At 36.4% G+C, this 18,453-nt stretch overlaps 1 long non-coding RNA gene across 1 annotated transcript in view; it reads left to right on the top strand.

Moving 5' to 3' along the window:
- Window positions 1–10,610: 10,610 nt before the first annotated feature.
- LOC121671268 overlaps window positions 10,611–18,453 on the top strand; it is a 32,633-nt gene continuing 24,790 nt past the window's right edge. Inside the window, exons 1-2 of the long non-coding RNA XR_006018455.1 lie at window positions 10,611–10,953; window positions 13,346–13,580. This is a non-coding gene — a long non-coding RNA (uncharacterized LOC121671268). The remainder of the gene's footprint in view (window positions 10,954–13,345; window positions 13,581–18,453) is intronic.

The raw sequence follows: 18,453 nt of genomic DNA, 5'->3' as shown, positions 1-18,453 counted from the left end.
GGAGACTCAGACTTAATCTCCGAAATTGTAGGTAAGGATAAGTAAACAGCATTCCCATAGGTAATTATCCATTACCTATTTCAAAACTCAGCAATAGAATACTTAATTACTTCTAAGGTAGGGCAAGCTCACTTATTTGGCTTTTAAAAATGTATTTATTATTATTGGCCCCTGTAATCACTGTAAGTGGCGCAAATGTCCTGACTAAATGATGTTTGAATTAAGCTCCATGACGTCTGCAACAGCCCATCAAACCTAAAGGTGCAGCTGATTACCAGAAATAGTTTGACATTTAGTTTTCACATTGAGCAATACTGGACAGCAAGAAGTGGAAATGCAGTGATCAAACAACACAGTGAAAGAGACACTGTTCAATCCTAAAGCCTTCTGGCTGTCCCAGAAGGCTTAGACCCTGGGGGGCATGTGGTAGGACTCTATATTTATCCAGATAAAGACTTCTAACATGTAGAAATTCTGGGTTTTAGTTTATCAACATCAAGTCTGTTGGTAAGAAGTGTTGGGCAGACATCCATAGGTATAACTTGCAGATAATGTTGCAGTCTTTAACGGGGTGTTCAACAATTTGTTAAATCCATATGGTGGTTGTCCATCTTCTGTGACCGAGATAACTAGGCTGGAAGTCTGGACCACTTGAACATATCAAATTTATCTCTTGTGGTAAGAGATGGGACAGTAAAAGCAGCCAACTGATCTTGTGATAAAATTTAGAAAGTTAGCAGCAGTAGGAAGGAAGACATTCTAAGAAATGCTTAGGCTGAAAAAGATAAACACTTCAGCAGCCTACTTTTACACTCACTTGTCATAAAAAGGTAACGGCAACATTATCTATGAGTTTATCTTGTTCCAAGTAGCTTCTTTGAATCTCCAAAGCAGCTCATGGGCCCAATGGCAGATTGAAACCACTGCTCTGTAGCAAAGTCGTCTGGGTCTTAAAGCACTTTACCTCCTGAGAGAATCACAAATCCACATTTTTGCAACTGTGGATGGTGTTGTTCAGGAAACAGATTAGTTCAAGACAACTACTTTACAAAGAAATGGAATTTGTAGAGGTAGAAAACATAACAGGAAGCTTGGCTGAGGCTTTTTTCATCTTGGAAAATTTGGTCACCCCAGGCAGTATGAAGGCATTTTGTGACTGGTGTCACTGAGTTGTGGAGGAGGAGAAGGAGACTAAGGAGATCTTATCCGGAGGCTGTTTGTTGCAACTTGTGTTACCAGCTTAGCTAAGCTAGTAGCTCTTGGTTTCTGTGGTCTGTCCAAGTGGGTGTTTACTCTTTTTATTTTTTTACTACTTTTGTCCCACTGATGTTATTTATGAACCTGACAGTCAGATAGTTAAGCACCTAGCAGTTATTTTTAATCCATGTGGAGTGCTGTTTTCCGTCTAGCTTCTGGTCTAGCTTCTGACACTTTCCCTTCCCATCTGATACAGCAAGAAGAGTCTGCCTATTCACCAGAGACTTCTAAATCATTGTGTCAATATTTTGGCTCAGGAAAGGGAGGAATGAGTAAAAGTGAATTTAACCGATCATGCTTTTTGGTTATTAAAAACCCCAACCCTTTTTCTCATGAGAAAAGATGGTTTTCTGGAAAATTAGGACCTTTTGGAACTGCTCATCCCACTACTCCACCTTCCACACCCCTCCAAGGTGTTCAGCAATGCATGAAGATGACACCTCCCATGGGAGCAGCAACAAGAATCCCTCGTCACCTGTGTTCTACAGCTTTGCAGAAGCTAGCTGGCTTTTTTGGCGTCACTTCAAATACCAAATCAGCATTTTTTTATGAAGGTAAAACTGTAATACTGTCTTGAATCCAAATAAAAAAATATCACTATTTTTTCCCACATTTTCCCCTGCTATATTACTGCTTTCTAGATTTCTGTCCTTTTGTTTTAGCTTCTGGTGAAGTCTAAAGTGTTAGAGAAACATGCTTATTCTGTGGACACTGAGATGAAAGAGGGATTCCTGAAGAATGTGTTTCAATTTAATTTCTGGCATTACTTTCTGCATACAATAATTTTGATTCCTAGTACTATGAAAAAAGTTTCAGGGAAATTATTCAGTATGGTTTTCAATTATGAACTCCATTATTTCTGCAGCAATATGCTAATTTTGTAAAATTTGATCGTAGCCAAACCTGCATAGTGGCTGGACACTTGATCTTGAATTTTGTTATGGTGTGAATTATGTTACAGATTTTTTTATTTTTCTTCTGTGTGATAGAGGAATGTGTGACTGTAAAAAATACTCCATTGATATTTTCTGTTCTTACAGTTCTTATTACTGAAGAATTAACATTATAGTCCTACACATTTACACCTGATTGCTCTCCTTACATAAAATTACTAAATTTAAGTGCTGAAGGACACATGAAAGGCAACTTAGTTTTATAGAAGGTAGAAGTTTTACTTTTTTGACTTCTATTCTATTATCCAACAATATGTTAAAAGCCTGTTGAACAATTGCTACTCATAACAAATAATGAAACCAGGATTGCTTTCAGAGGTAACAATTATGGTATAGATAACCAGTAGGAAAAAAAATCCATTTATTTGCAAAAGAAATCAAAAGCATAAAGCAACCTGGCATACAACAATTTAGATCTATTAACAATTCTGTCTGGCTCCAAGAAGCATCATAATTTTGGTAATGATGACAAAAAGAAAGACTAATGCAAGTTTATGTCAAATGCTCTCTGGAATTGCTGAATTGCTCTGTCCTTCTCAAAAACATAAGCCTAAGACCTCGCATGTGTATAAAATTTTGAAACAATCAATCATGGAAACAGCATCTGATTGCAGAAAACGTGATTTCAAAATCGATTTGTCATGCTCCTATATGGATTTAGTGCCTTCCTTGTTTTGACATTTCTCATTTGCTCAATGCAGGAGTGCTACTGTGATTTCTCTGTGTTGTGTTACAAATTAGAAGATTGGAATGAAAAACTTTTTTCTTTGTTTTTAATTTGTTTTGGATATGGAATTATTTGCTTACTTTTAATTTTTTTTCCTTATAGATTACTTTTGTGATGCCTTAGAATTATGCTGTCTGATTTCCACATAAAAATCATTTGTGACATCCAGCTCCCATCACAAAAAATCCTTGGGAATGGCTTTGGCAACATGATCATCTTTTAAGACCTGCTTGCTGAGAAGAAATAAACGGATGCTCCTTCTATTGTTAATTTTGACAAAGGAGAGGATTGGATTTTGCTGCAGCTTTGTGCAGTTACTACACTTAAAGACATGCTGATTTATGCCCCTTTTTAAAAGTACTTATTTGGTGAAAATTGCTTTATAACAAATGTGATCTGATTGCATGTTGTTTTGAGCAAGTTATGTAGTTTTGTCATAAGCCAGTGGTTATAATGTTCCTAGAAAGATTCAACTTTTATTTACTAATCAGCACAGATATTTCCTGCACGAATTTGAAACAGTGAACAATACTAATGTTGAACCTATCTGGTTTATACAGCTTAAGCCTCTAAATTTTTCCAACATTGATATCTAATGCAAGAAACTGAGACCTTCAAATTTTCCTTTTCTTCAAAAGTGTGTGGACATTGTTTGCTCCAACAGTTTTTGGTATGAGTTAAAATACATATATTTCTGCCTGGAAAGTTGTTTAATGCCTGTGACATTGCAATGCCTATGAATTATATTGAAATAGTTAGTAACCTTGCTTCCCATCAGCCATGAGGTGTGTCTGGCACTATTTCAAACAGAGATACCATATATGATCTGGGTCCACACTTTTGAGGAGGGTTTGCTAAAGATTGTTTAAATTTGGCACAGAAATAACCTAAATCTATGAAAAATTTTCACAACTTCCTATTTTTTTGTTTTATTTTGGCTTTATTTAATAGAAGTTAGTATGCTGAGAAGTCCTTGTTATTGTTGTTATTTATTGTAATTTAGAAATACCCAAATGAACACTCTTCTTTCCAGGTATCTTGTGAGGAATTTTGTGCAATCACTGTATGCTGACAAAAATTTTAAAACCCTCTCTCTGTGAAGGGGTGAGATAGGACTGAGAAACACTTCCACCTCCCAGTCTCTACTTTTCCTTCTGCTGTCATTCAGTTCAGTTTAGTAACACAGAGGCTTTCAGGGTTCCTTCCAGCTCACGCAACAGAGGGGTTCTGATGGAGCATATGCTTAGGAAATTAGTAAGGATGGCTTTAGTTTTGATTTTAGTTTTTCTTAGCTGCCCAAATGAATCAGCTAAATTTCTGAGTGAAGTGAAACTCCAAGCAATCTGTTTTGGACTCCATCCCAGGCAGACCTATTCAGCCATCCACTTAATTGCTAGTGCATCTTCATTTATGTACCTCTATTGATTTTAATCTCAGATGATTTATACAGTAGTATAAGCAGGTAACAAGCCAAAGCAATGGCATTTCACTGGAGATGAAGATGCCTATAAACTATCTTAATTAGTCAAAAATCTGCTCACATATACAAGGCTCTTGTTGCAGCTGTGTGTTTAAAGTTTATTCTTATGACTACTCTGCTAAACTTTTATTCTTTTTCTCACTACAGATTTACAGATTTTACTGTATTTTAAAAGTAAAGTACATTTCCATTTGACTCCAAGCTACCTCATGGCCTGCTGCCAGAGTTAGTTCCCTGATATTTGTTTTTCTTCTAACTGTTTGTTATTGTTAAACTTGTTCTTTAATGTACACAGAAATCGTTTGTCCTGAATTCAGATCTGGTGTGGTAAGGACCTTGACACAGTTGTGAGTGATGAGCCATCATTGGCTTAATTCATAAGCTCAGAGAAAAATTAATTGTTTCCAGAGTAAAATTCAGCTCACTTCTTTAGATCTTTAGTTCAGGATAAAACAAGTCCTAGACAGTGATTTTGCCTGAAAAAGGGTTTATTTGCTCCTGAGGTCTCTCTGTGACAGAGTTAAGACAGAGAATGCTCTTTGAAAGCCACAGCTGCTGTCTCCTTGACTACTGCCTGAATGTCCTGGAGCAGGATTAGACCTGAACTCAAATGTTCCTATAGATGTCTTTAGCACTCTTCAAACAGTTATTGAAAACAGCTTTAAAGTAATGTCTGAAATGGTACTTATGCTTGAATATTAACATAAGTAACACTGCAATCAAAACAAGGGAGATTAACATTGCACAGATGAGTTGTCTGTCCTAGAGGTGTCTAAGCAGTCCATTAACACAATACTTTGTGTTTTGTGACTTTGTTGCAAGAATTATGCAATCTAAAAGAAAAGTGCATATGAGAGAAATCATCCTTGTTTAATGGATCCCATCTTATTTTAATTTTCCACTTCAAATCACAATTAATACGTATTATTCACACCTTTTCATTTCTATGGTTATAGTATATTAAAGAAGAACAGATGCTTTGTGCAGGCTGACCAAGGTAAGGAAACAGACCATTGTTATTCATGTTTTTCAGCTCTCCTTCACTGTGAGCAAGAGTAGTATAACAGAAAGGACTCTCAGCTACTGAAAGCAAAGTGAGCAATTTTAGGAGATGGTTCACTGAGAGGATTTAACCACTTCTTTGTGCAGTTACACATGTGTCATACCAGACTGCTCATTCCAGGTAGTGGGAAGAGGAGACAGTGGATTCAGATGGCAAGCACCTCAGGAAAGCAAGGTCTCCTTTTAGATCACTTAGGCTAGAGATCTGTGGCTTAGTTACTGGTGTTCTATCTGTAACTGCACTGGTTACAGTCTACCGAAACCACACCTGGGATGAGTATGGGCTTAACTTGCACCCAATAAAGACCTTTGTAATAGAACTCGTTTGGGATAGAGTTTGTAATTTTAACTTATCTCACTTACGTAAAAGTGATTAGGAACTTAAATATGAGGTAATTTTTTAAATCAAGAATTGTATGAGCTATAATTTTTTTGGTGAAGAAAAGAAGCAGCATCACTTTTGTCTGCAGCTGCTCTTTGGTTTTGAAGGTTAGTCCTCACCACAGTCCAGCATGTGGGGAATAGCAAAGCTTGGCAAAAGAACTGGTATGATTCACTTGAACAAAATCAGCCTGTGGTCTTGGTTAGAGTTATCTCTAGAGTGAATTATTTCATATGAAGTATATATATATATATTTATATATGATGCATTCAGACTGTTAAAGTGAACAGAATCTACCTGGACAGAATGAAGCATATTCAAAGCTGGGCAACATTTTTCACAGAAGAACAGTAACACAATTTCTCCGATATACCATGGACAAATGCAAACATTTCTCTAATAATGTTGAAGAAAAATGAGAAGCTATCCAAGAAATACTGTAGGACTACATAAAATACCAAACCCATTTAACACTCAGGCTGAAAATATTAGAATCTTTTTTTTTTTCAGAATTGTGTGTAATGTAAAATTTGATATTGAATCTGTGGTGGAAGTAGAAATACGTTACAGTAAAGGTAGAAAAACAGAAGCGTTAGAAAAATATAAAACATGCAAAATCTCAATTTTTAATCTGCATTTCAAATTGAATTATATAAACCAAAATTACCCCTAACGCTCTATTAGCTCAATAAAGGTCATCCTATAGAATAGCTATATTAAATTGAAAATAATTATCATAAATCTTTGTTGTCAAAATGTACATATGGTCCACTGTGAAAATCAAATAAGCTACATTAAAATGTGTTGTGTAGACAATATATTACCTCCTTAGGTTTGAAAAAGTAATAGGCTGTTTTTTTATCTGATGTACAAGGGTCATCTTTAAGAGGCATAAATGTGGCTGAAAAGTCACAGAAGGGCTTTTAGGACATCTTTTGAAGGAATCTTTTAAAAGAAGGAAGGAAGGAAGGAAGGAAGGAAGGAAGGAAGGAAGGAAGGAAGGAAGGAAGGAAGGAAGGAAGGAATCAAGGAAGGAATCTTTTAGAAGTTAAGGTTTCAAGACAAACTGGAATTTCAGGGGAAAAAATGCAGATAGTGATGTATTCCCATAAGATGCTGTTTTTTTGTTCTCTTGTTTAGCACTGCACTGGGGCTTTCAGCTTCTCCAGTAATCTCTTTTGCTGTTCCATATACTATATATAGCTTTTGTCTTGCAATGATAAATGTCTTTTTGAAAGCACTCAAAATATTTCAACTGGCAATTAATTGTAGAAGTCACCCTTACTTTCTGAAGCTCTGACTTTTACTGCTAGAACAGGAATACAGCTAGTTCTCATATCCCAGATGAAGATATTGTAAGTGTAGATGAAAAATAGCACCTTCCTAACTAGCACCTTTTAGTTTAAACAGCTGAGATTTTGTGATCCTCCTCCAACTGCTTTCCAGACCTTTCCAGATCTATTTTGAAGCAGTTTTTCAATTTTATTAACTTACCTGTTGGGCTGTGCTCTCCTTTATCCCCTGGAAAGAGAAAGGTTACTCAGTGTATGATATGAATCACCATATGATATGAATGCCTCTGGACTGATTGAAGCGAATGCAGACTGCTAGTCTGTGATTAGATTTCAAAATGCTCCTCTAAACAGAATAGATTTTGATCTAGGGATGTACTTAATGCTTTGTTGAACTGATTTAAGCAATGCATGTGAACACAAGTTACTCCTTCCTTGTTGCTTTTTAAACTTGGATATAGATTTTCAAAAAAGAAAATAAAAGGAATCCAGTCTCTCGGTCTATATTAAAATGAAATTCAGCACTGTATAAAATAGGAAAGATGTTATTACTGTTTTCCCAAACACTCAGTGGCTCAGTGAAGCCCAACTTAATGGCTTAATGCAACCAATAAGGCTTTCCGTGAGCTCTTGAGCACATAACTCATCGGATCACTGCTGAAATCCCTATCCTACCAGCTTGACCTCATTATTTTGGACAGCACTGAGATTTCTCAGTCATTCCTGATGCTTCATAACATTAACACTATCATTTTTTGGTGAGAAACAGCTTGAAAAATACCTATTATTTGCCTGCTAGTGTGTTGCTGCTTGAAACTGCAGTAGCATGTAACTTATAGCCTTAACAGTGGTACTAAGTAATTTTAAGAAGAGTAGTTTAAAACCACCCCCATGCCATCTTTCAACTTTGCACCTAGCCTATTAATAAAAGAACAGTAGAGCTGGAGTCTGAGTACTGTAACATTGCTATTTTTAGCTCATGCTTAGCTCTGGTGTCCTCTGTGTGCGTTTATACAACATGTAATGTGAGGTCCTGGCCTGCGTTTAGGACTCAAGTGCAATGCAAATAAATACAGACTGTCTGTACAGCTAGTGTTAAGACTGTCCCTTCCACTAGTCAAACAAATTATTCTGAGGCTTGCAGAGAAAACCAGTCCAACAATCTCTGTGTATGTATTTACACCACACTCAAGGCCCTGGAGGTGGAGTGCGCAGTGAAAGGAGAATATACTCATTAGCGTCTAATGCATTGTTCAAGGTTATACACGGGATATAGAAGTTTAATGAGAACTTAATGGGACTTCTACTACTACTGATTAGGTGTATCTATCATTTTGAGGATGCCAGTAAAATTGCTTAACACTGTAAAGTTAAGGAAAAATGAATGCCCAGTATGTCACACCCTTCTGCCATTAATCACGTTCATTAGCTGCATTCCAGCGACAAGATTCTGACCCATTACCAGTGCAGTACTGGGAGGACCACTACCAGTGGCCTGCTAATTTGAACAGTGATTTATCACATTAACTGCTATGCCTGTTTTTGTTCTTTTTGTCATATATGGCTCGTAGATTAACCTAACTATGATAAAAGAGAGAGTCCAGGACTTCACTGCAAATTTATCACCCATGGTGCCTTGCTGAAAACCTAGTTCCAGAGGGAGAGAGGCAGAGAGGCTGAGATGACAGCTGGGGGGAGAAGCAACACCTTGCTGCTTTGTTTCAGAGGGACCGGAGAAGGTGGCTACTCCAGCAGAAGCTCTATATCTGTAGGAACCTGTCAGCTACTACATCCCAAAATGGAGTTTTGTCAAATCCTGATTTTTTTGGTCTCTTTTTAATACCTGACTGTTATCTTTTGGCTCATGGGGCACCCAGGAAGATATGACCAGTTAGCCCTGCTTTTACAATGGACTTTGTAAATGTAGGAATGGTATTTTTGATACGCTATGCATCAAGCTGACTTTTTCCAGTGTCTCGTAAACATTTTTCTTTGTCATGGGGAAAGAAAGTATCTCTAGTAAGGAAAATAACACATTAATGCTTGGGAATTTGAGCTGGGAGAACTAAGTCCAGAACATTGCTACTTTGACAAGACTTGCAAAGTGCTTCTTCTGGTGGAAGAGGAGCACTGACTTGTGAATGCTCTGCAGGAAATGTCTCCTGAAGGACACCTGATCTTGCTCAGGTACTTTTACCCTGTTGAGACATGGATTGTAACCATCAAATGGTCTTTTTTCTTTTTCTTGTTTTCCACTGTGCAAGAATATGTTTTTGTGTTTGATTTTTCTTATTAGAGAGGGAAACCCCACTAAATGTACATGCCTCACAAGAATATAGAGAAACATTCTAACTGTAGCTAATGAGCTTAATATATTTTAAACTAAATTATGAGTACAAAAGGACTGCAAATGCTGCTAGAGAAAAAAGAGAAAAAAGGAAAGTGTAACTCGTTCTTGCTCAAAATACACTTACATGTTTTTTGTTGCTCTGTTCTGTGACTCCTTCATAAATTTACAAATTTAAGTCTGAAAAGATTTGTTTACAGAGGAAGAGAGTGCTTGAATATTGAATATAAAAGATTTTTCATGTTTGATTGTAGCTCATTCAATCCTAGCTCATATATAACTTTTTTAGTTACTTGCTGAAGGCAGTTGCATAATTGTTCCTAGATTTTATTGAATTAAATTAGAAAACTATGTAATTTTATATAATTGACATGGATTTGCATGAAACATGATTTTCCTACTGGAAATTCTATGAATCATTGTAACTGTTAGATTAAGGCATATTAATTAATCACAATCTACATTCTAACAGTAAATATACAAGAATGAATGATGAGCTCATTATATTACAGTATTAATATTTATTTTTTATTAATGTCTTGCTGGCTTCATTTGACTCCAGTATTTGGTGTGGACCAGAGGGAAGTTTTCTATAACAATCTCTTTGAGTGATATCTCGCAGATATTTTCCCCCTTACTGATGCAGAAGCATTGCTAAACAGACAGCCTGTAAGAGGCACCTTTGACCCTATTTATCCTAATAGCTGTCCTATCATGAAAGTTTTTTATAGGTTGTTTATCTTAGCTCTTAGAATTTGAGGGAAATTGTTTCTGTGGAGTGTGGATAGTTATGCTTACCTAACTGCTGTCTTTTTAAAGAGGTTTCCAGGTACACTGATTGACTCAAATAATAGCTATGTGAACTTGCTTTTTTCCTTCATATTCTGTCCTGCCTAAAGTTTTTTTTTTTTTTAAGTTTGATCAAGTTCCTTCCAGCACGTTTAGGGGTGAACTTGATAAAGCAATTAAGGCCTTTCAAAATACATGTGAATGTAATTACACTTATGTTTCTCTGTGGCTCCACTTTTAGAAAAGCTCTATAGTTATAGGATTCTGGAAGGCTACAGAAAATTTTAATCCACAGGGAGGATTTGTGCTCATGTAACTGTATTTTTAGGCTTGGATTTTGTATCTTTAAGGAAGAGAACTAATTCATCTTTAGTTTTGGATCACCCATTATCTGTTGGATTTTGTTTGTTTTTCCACTCGTTTTCTGTGTCCTCATAATTAGATCACATATATTTAAATTTTGTTAGTTTTCATATGCAGCCTGGAGGACATACTTATTTCTAACCTAATTAGGTGTTGGCATTAACTTTTCCTTTTCTCAGGTGCTTCAGGCAGCCCTGACCACTTGGGCATGGAGGATTTGAGCATTACGTGCTACAGAAATGGTGCCTGCCATCTGAAAGCTTCTGCCTTCAGGTTCAATTCTGCCTTCTCAGAGACCCTGGTAGGCTAAGTGTCTCATTTTCAAGAACCTCAGCCTCATAAGCACTTTGCTGTAGAGGTTCTTTCTGAGTGCTTTCTCTCATGCTTTTAAGGGCTTAAAAATACCCTCATGCCTTGCTTTTTTTTTTTTTTTTTTCCATTTTTCTTTTTGAGTGGTTTCAATATTCTCTGTTATAAGTGACTTCTGAGTCTTGGAGTTTGTGCTGTTTGCCCCAGCCTCTACCTACAGAATTAAAACGGGATTCCTCTGCCAGTAAAGCACATCTCCCTCCTTCCTTTGTGCTTGAACTACCTGCCTTTGGGCTTCTTGACCTACCTGTCAAGCTTTTAAATAGATATACACACATCAAACGTTAATCCCCAGCAAGTTTAGCTGTTTGTGTTTTAAAGGGATGGGGACACCTCCAGCAGAAATTTAATCTTGCTGCAGCAGTAGCCAACAGACTCCTGAACAAATGGCTGCTACATTTGTCATGCTTGAAAGTACCCTTCCTCTTGATGCACAGCATGCTCTCTCATGCTCTCAGAAGCACAAGGTGCAGTTTGGATGCAGCTGTCACCGTGTGATTCGCTTCAGGCTTTTTGCCTGAAGCTTTACTTCTGTGTTGACATGTCCATAATCTCTGTGGTTTCAAAGCCCCGCCTGTACTGCCTGACTTCTTTCTCCTGGTCCTGGGCAAAACACTGCTGCTCCAAGTGCCCTACCTATGGGCAAAGTTATCTGGACTTACCGTTCTCTTATTTTTATGCTTACCCTTATGCATATTTTTCTATTAGTGGACTGTGTTTTCTTATAACTGAGAACCATCCAGGTTTAGTGATCCCATCTTGTCTCCATGTGAGGACAGAATTCATTTCAAAGGTTTTCAGTTAAACAAAAATTTCCAGAATGTCCACTCTTTGTAGCATAAGTGGGCCTCCCATGCTGCTGCAATCATAAAGGCCTCTTAAATTACTACTATCTTCTTGTTGGTAAGCAAGACAAAGTCAAAATATCCAGGGCATAGGAGATTTGAATGGATCTGGAAGAGACCAACTTACACCATGAAACTTAAAATAGCTGTATTTCCAACTTTGGTGCATCACTTGGGAGTCTGGAATTGGATGGAATGACTCCAAGTCACAGGCTGCCAAAATTTTAAGAGGGCTCTTTAAAAGCCTGTGACTGCCATCTACTAAAACAGGCTCCAAGGTTGGATATGTAAAATTAGATGGATAGACCTTGACATAATTTGATTAAAACATATTTAACATTAATTTTTAGATGAATGTATTAGAGTATCCTATCTGTAATGTTTGGGGCTTAATGGCTTTTATGGCTTTAAAAAGGCTTAATAGCTTCCATTAGGCTTTCATCAGCAGTGCTGGAGAAAACAGGAAGATACACATGCAGAAAGGCAGTGATTTGTTTTGTAATTTTGTACTGTCGTGGGTGAAAGTGTTTGTAAATTTGTCCATGAACTTGTGTGGCTGCTAAAGTGCAGGTTCCTCCTCATGTTCTTTGGTTCTCACACATAAAGGTTCAGAATTCAAGTGTAATATCTCTTTAAGATTCATTTTGTAAGATAATTTGTAAAATAAAGCAACTGGCTTCCCTGTCAGCTCTTGTCTTAACTGAGGTTCAGTGCTGTTCACATATGCTCTTCATAAGTTTGCCTGTATGCTCTATTTACTTTTGTGCTTCGTATTTTACTACTTAGTCATGCACAGCAGGAGACCTATAAATGTTTCTTGATGTACCTGCAGGGGAAGAATGGGGTATATAATACACACTAAATGGTCTCCACAACTTAAAAAAAGCCACCTTTATTTCACATTACTCATGTGATAGTATATTTGTATGAAAATGAACACTAAATTTTAATTTAATAATTGTGACAAGTATTTTCTAGGAAATAAAGACAATGAAGACAAACTGGAGTTCCAAACCATACCAGTAAAGATGGGGGTTTTTTATGCCACAGTTTTCTGTGCCCATAACCAGAGAAAACTGCATGTGCAAATTCTGTCCTGTCACCATAGGATCAGTTTTTGACTGTGGTGGAAGGCCAAGAGTTTGAACACTTTGAAGTCAATTTTGGTTACAGTTTACTCTGTTATTGGAAAGTACAGTGCTAATGGGACTGGCAGACACTTGCATGGAAAACATAGGATTTTCCAGATACAGAGACCCAAAGATTTGGGAAAATTTCTTAATTATCTCTTAACTAACTTATGTTGTCCTTCAGGCTTTCATTGCAATTTCTGATATGTTTTTAATGGCTCTCTTTCCTACCTAAATAGAAAAATCGCATTCAAACTAAACCTAGTCTGTGCTAGTGCATGGTAATATTAACTGCTTTCTTGCTGCTGAACAAATTACAGACTTTTGACTTTTATTTGTTTTCTTCCAGAGATCAGTGCAGCATTCATCTTAATATCTTATGGGTACAGAAGAGTGTTCCAGTAGACAGCAGGACATCAATTACAGATGTGAAGCATGCTCACAGGCATATGGGTCTTATGTTAGCAGCCTGTTCAAAGAATTAAGAAGTGAGGATCCAAGACAGCCCAGATGTTACAAATTTCTATCAGTGGTCACTGCAGCATGAAATCTCATGTGAATTTCACTTCTTGCAATTCTTCAAGGTGAGTTATATAACAAACCTCATAAATTATTATTATCAGGACAGGTTTAAAGAGTGATTAGCAGGAAAATTGAAGGATTCATTAACTTGAAATGTTCTTGCAGAGTAGCAAATAGTCCGAGCTTATTGTGTGAAAAGAAGGTCTTGGCTATTATGCAAGTGGTCATCCTACTGCTGCAATGACCTAATTGGGTTTATCAGTCCTCACTGAAGGAACAGGATCACTAGAGCAGTTTATAACTCTTGGGCAAAAAATGGACCTTAAGCACTTTACTCTTAAATTTTTAACTTTATTTTGCCTAAAGACAGTTATTAAAACTGATCTTCAGAGTCCAAGTGAATAACCTGAAGTTTTTTCTTTCTGAACTGAAACAATTCATAAGAACATTGTGTCCCTAACTCTCTAGTTCTTATTCAGAAATGTTAGCACTTTAATGAAAAACGCTTTTCAAGGTCTGTGGAAGCATTTGAACAATAACATTAACATATCTCTTTTCCATCAACAATTTTCTTGGCTGGGAGCATAATTTTTTTCTTGTTTCTTATGAGGGGTGAAAAACGTGATGTAACAGAATGGCTATGGATGCTTAAAAAAGGTGACTATACTCACTGATACCATAAAGATAATGTATTCCAAGGCCAGTCACAAATGTCAAATAAATTAAAATAGAAATGAAGAGTTAAAACTGTGTGCTCTGGTTTTTAATTATCTCTGTTGCAACGTGAGATTGAGAACAAAAAAGCCTGAAAGATCTAATAGAAAATGTGTTTGGTTCATGACTTACAAAGAATAAGAGAATAAAGCACTAAAAATTCAAGAGAGATTGCTCTTAATATCTTGCTGTTCACAGCTGTAGGAGTAACAGGTAGAACAGGTGCTCTTGCAGAGTAAAGACATGGTGCTGTGGTTGATTTTTCTTGTTACAACAAACACACACCAGATACACAAGACTACTATGCTGCAAAAGATATAAGCACTAAAGTCATGGCAGAACCCTTTGAGGCTTTTAACATATGCTTGTAATGAAAATATACTTTTAGAGCCTATGATAAGCAACACTTGCGATATTTCTTCGGACTAAATATTAGCTGTGATACACTCCTGTCTCGTCCTTGCCTTTACAGAAATGTAAAGAGAATATGAGGTACTTGGGTGTTAGTCTGTATTCCACAGCAGAAGTAAATCTGTGCTGACATTCAGTCCAATATTGTAACTCTTTGTACACACAACATCAATAAAACAGCTCTCCTCTACTGAAACCTAGATATTGTTTGCAAAGCTGAGAGTTGTTTTCCCCTCATAAAGAGAACATTTTGCTGCATGAACTAAAACCAAGAAGCTAATTCAAACAGCAAATGAATGGAGAGACTGAAATATGTCTCTGGTTTTATAGATTTAACAGAAATGTAAATTCTTTGTGAGATTTTGAATAAAAAGATTCCATTTTTAATTTTCAGAATTTTTATTACTTTCTAAAATATATATCAATTGAAAAAACTTTAGTTTTGTCAAACTATTTTTTCTCAGCTCAGCATTAAGATACAAATGCTTCAGGCAGCCTATACCTGTATAAGTTAAGAGAAAAAAACTTTTGAGAAGAAAAACATATCAAGTACAGCAAGATTACTGTTCTGCAAGGGTTTGCATATCTAAGAAACTGCTTTTGCATACATGGACAGGGGTACTCTTGCAACTGCTTGCAAATTCACGGCCTGTGTGATAAATAAACAGTTAATTGAAATGTCGGCTTGAATGTAGTTCCACTTTTAAGTCTGAAATTCTACTGCTTTTGTTTGTAGGAAATAGTGCTTTTATCATCATAGTCCTGATCAAATAAACAAGAGCTAAAACGAATCATATTAAAAATTATGAAAACATTTTCTAATAATTATTTATATTTTAGCAGTTCATTAAAGAAGTCTGTAATAATTTTTTGTTCAGGAACTTTATGTTTTTACTACCAGCATATTTAGCTGTACATATTTTTCTCTCATGAGATCTCAGACAATTTTAATGGCTGAATTTGGTTGTGTTAAAATCGTGCTTGGAGAAAGTAAACCTGTGCTCCTGAAGAGTTATGCTTAATGACAGATTTGCTACTTGTCAGTTTTGATAATTGGAAAATTCCTTCCTAATTGTTTCTTTAATCTGAATTTTTGCCACTAAATAAATCTTCTACTTAATACAAACATATTTTTTATTTATTACCTGCAGCAAAGATGGTGAATAAAGTGTAGGTGATGCAATCATTTTCTGAAAAAAAAAGGAAAAAAGAAGAAGGCAAAAAAATATTTTGATTATTTAATATTTAAGATGTGAGGTGTCTGCATGTCTACAAACATTTTAACTCATAGAAACATAGAATAGCCTTGCTTGGAAGATCATCCAGTTCAACCCTTAAATACAGTTAATTTCAGTAGATTGCAAAATTGGTATTGTAAGTAAAAGTCTGCCTTTTTAAACATTTTGCTTAGAAGTGAGTTTTATATGAAGTAATCTGTTTGCTTTCCTGCTATAAAATAAGTGTATGAAGTAAGAATATTACATGAAAATTAGTAAATATGTACACCAAACTTGGACAGAGCTTCAGCTATGGAATTATGATTAAACAAAATGCACAGAATGAAAAGACTTTACATTCACTTTGCAAAGTGATTTTTCAGCCAGAACTGATGATGATTGAATGTTTGTTTGGTGGAAAACTCTTGTCACTTGGTTCCACTGTCCTTCTGTAAGTGACAGCAGCTCCAATCCAGAAAGGAAATCTCTAACCTTTGCTCTGAAGAGGACTGAGAACACCATTCGAGCAATCCCTACTCCAACATTTTCCATCCAGATTAGTGTAGACTTGAGACATTTTCAAGTTCTTGAGCATTTCTGGTCAGGCCTGGACTACAAAGGAGAGCAGAGAGAAAACTTTGGTGTTCAGACCTGAGCTAAGCAAAGTATTTTTAATAAAAATATTTTCTTCTGAATTTTTTTACCTTCTGAACTCTTACAGTGTAATGAAATCCATATTCTGCTGCAGTAAATATTGAAATCAGATGCTGATTCTACTATAAAACACAATGATATGAAAATGCATAAGATTATATGGTAATATTTCCAAAGGTTACTATCAAAGCAGCAACACATGGAGTTCTGGAAAGCTTAATTAACCTTCGGTGTTGTTAAAGTTGCTACTTAGTTCAGCCACACTGAGGAGATTATCTGGCAAAGAAGTTGGAAAGCTGATGATTTGAGCACAGGCACGCAATTATTCTCACTGGTAGATTATGTGCTGATGGGATCCAATTATATGCCAACCAAGCCTCTCTGAATCATCAAAGAGGAAATATTAAAAATTCCCTTGGCTCCAAAGCATCATCTCTGCCGCCATATGTCAGAGCTGTTCTCTGGCTAATACAGGTCCCTGGAAGACAAGTCTTTTTCATCCTTGCAATATCACCTCTCAGAGAATCCTAGGGGATTAAGTGAAAGTACAGGCCACTTCTCTGGAGTGCATGTATTAGTATGCTTGTTACTGTGAAATTATTCCAGTAGCTTGTTTTATTTAAAGATTACTAGACTGTAGGGATGGGATAATCTAGTGCTAGCTAATGACATTGAAATGATGCTTGATACAAGTCAAGGTTAAGAGGAAGAGAACAGGAGTTAAATATCCAACACACAAGAGAGAAAGATGACTGCTTATAAAGATGCAGGGGGAAAAGATGAGCTTAATCTGCTGATTCCAAAATGCAAGCTGGAAACCTTTCTCTTTGCTTCAATGTCTACTGCCTGCCATCTGTATGACTGCTGTGAGCAAGTGGCTGAGTGCTCAGTCCTGTTAGCAGCCTTGGGTGCATCTTTAGAAGACGAGCTGAATCTGGGAGACTCATATTATTTAAAATTTTGACCATTTCTTCAAGACTAAATTAAGCCTGTTGAGTTCTTTATTTTTTCAGGCATATTTATCCTTCTCTTTCTGGGGTATTAACAGTCCCTTGCTGTTTCTGATTTTCTATTGAGTTGATAGGACCAAGGCAGGAGAGGTGCAGGCAATTCCCATGCTGGCAAATGAAGAACCATTGCTTCTTCAGGGATTTTCTCCATGTCTGGGAAGGTAATGTGCTATTTCTGTAGGAAACATCTGCATAATTTTTCCCTTATGTTTCACATAAATATATGGCTACTGTTATCTGTCAATACATTAATAACTGTACAAACAGGTAGATAGGACTAATGGCTTGGATGCTGAATGAAACAGCCTCAGCTCCTTTTTGTGTTGGGGTGGCTGACCTCTCACTCCCATAACCTTCCCTGTGACAAGTGCTACCATGAGTTGTTACTCACAGAATTAGATATTCACAGTGATTTAAGGAGGTGGGATCTGACCCTCATTAGGTCTTGCTCCATTGTGTGCTTTAGTATTAAAAAAGTATTATTACAAATGAGTACTACACAGAAAAAGTTACAGAATGTTACCATTAATAAAAGCAATATATATATATTAAAGGTAAAATCAGTTTACTTGGTTGGACAGAAATAAATCTGTTCCTATCAGGAAATGGCTGTCAGGTCCAGCCAGCAGATACAATTCACTGACTCTTGATGTATAAGAGGGAGTGTGTTTCCTCCATTATTATTACATGTAAGATTGCGAATTTATGTTTAAGACATTATTATCGAAATTTGTTAGATTTTATTCTTATAAAGTTTGGAGAGCTCTAGGATCAGCATTTTTGAAATTCCTGGGTAGGATTTGCTTGGAGACCTGCATCAAAAAAACCCACAACATCCACTCTCTATGTTACAGCTTTGGCCCAGGTATGTGTATGTATACATGTATGCCTTTATTGTGTACTACATTTATTTTTTTCTGACTGTTTAA

This window comes from Corvus kubaryi, unplaced genomic scaffold (genome assembly GCF_017639235.1).
Source record: "Corvus kubaryi isolate FWS band 111438036 unplaced genomic scaffold, C.kubaryi_AGA036_p1.0 133, whole genome shotgun sequence".
Lineage (NCBI taxonomy): Eukaryota > Metazoa > Chordata > Aves > Passeriformes > Corvidae > Corvus > Corvus kubaryi.
The sequence above is the reverse complement of the archived record's forward strand: the minus strand, read 5'-3'. Positions and strand labels throughout refer to the sequence as shown.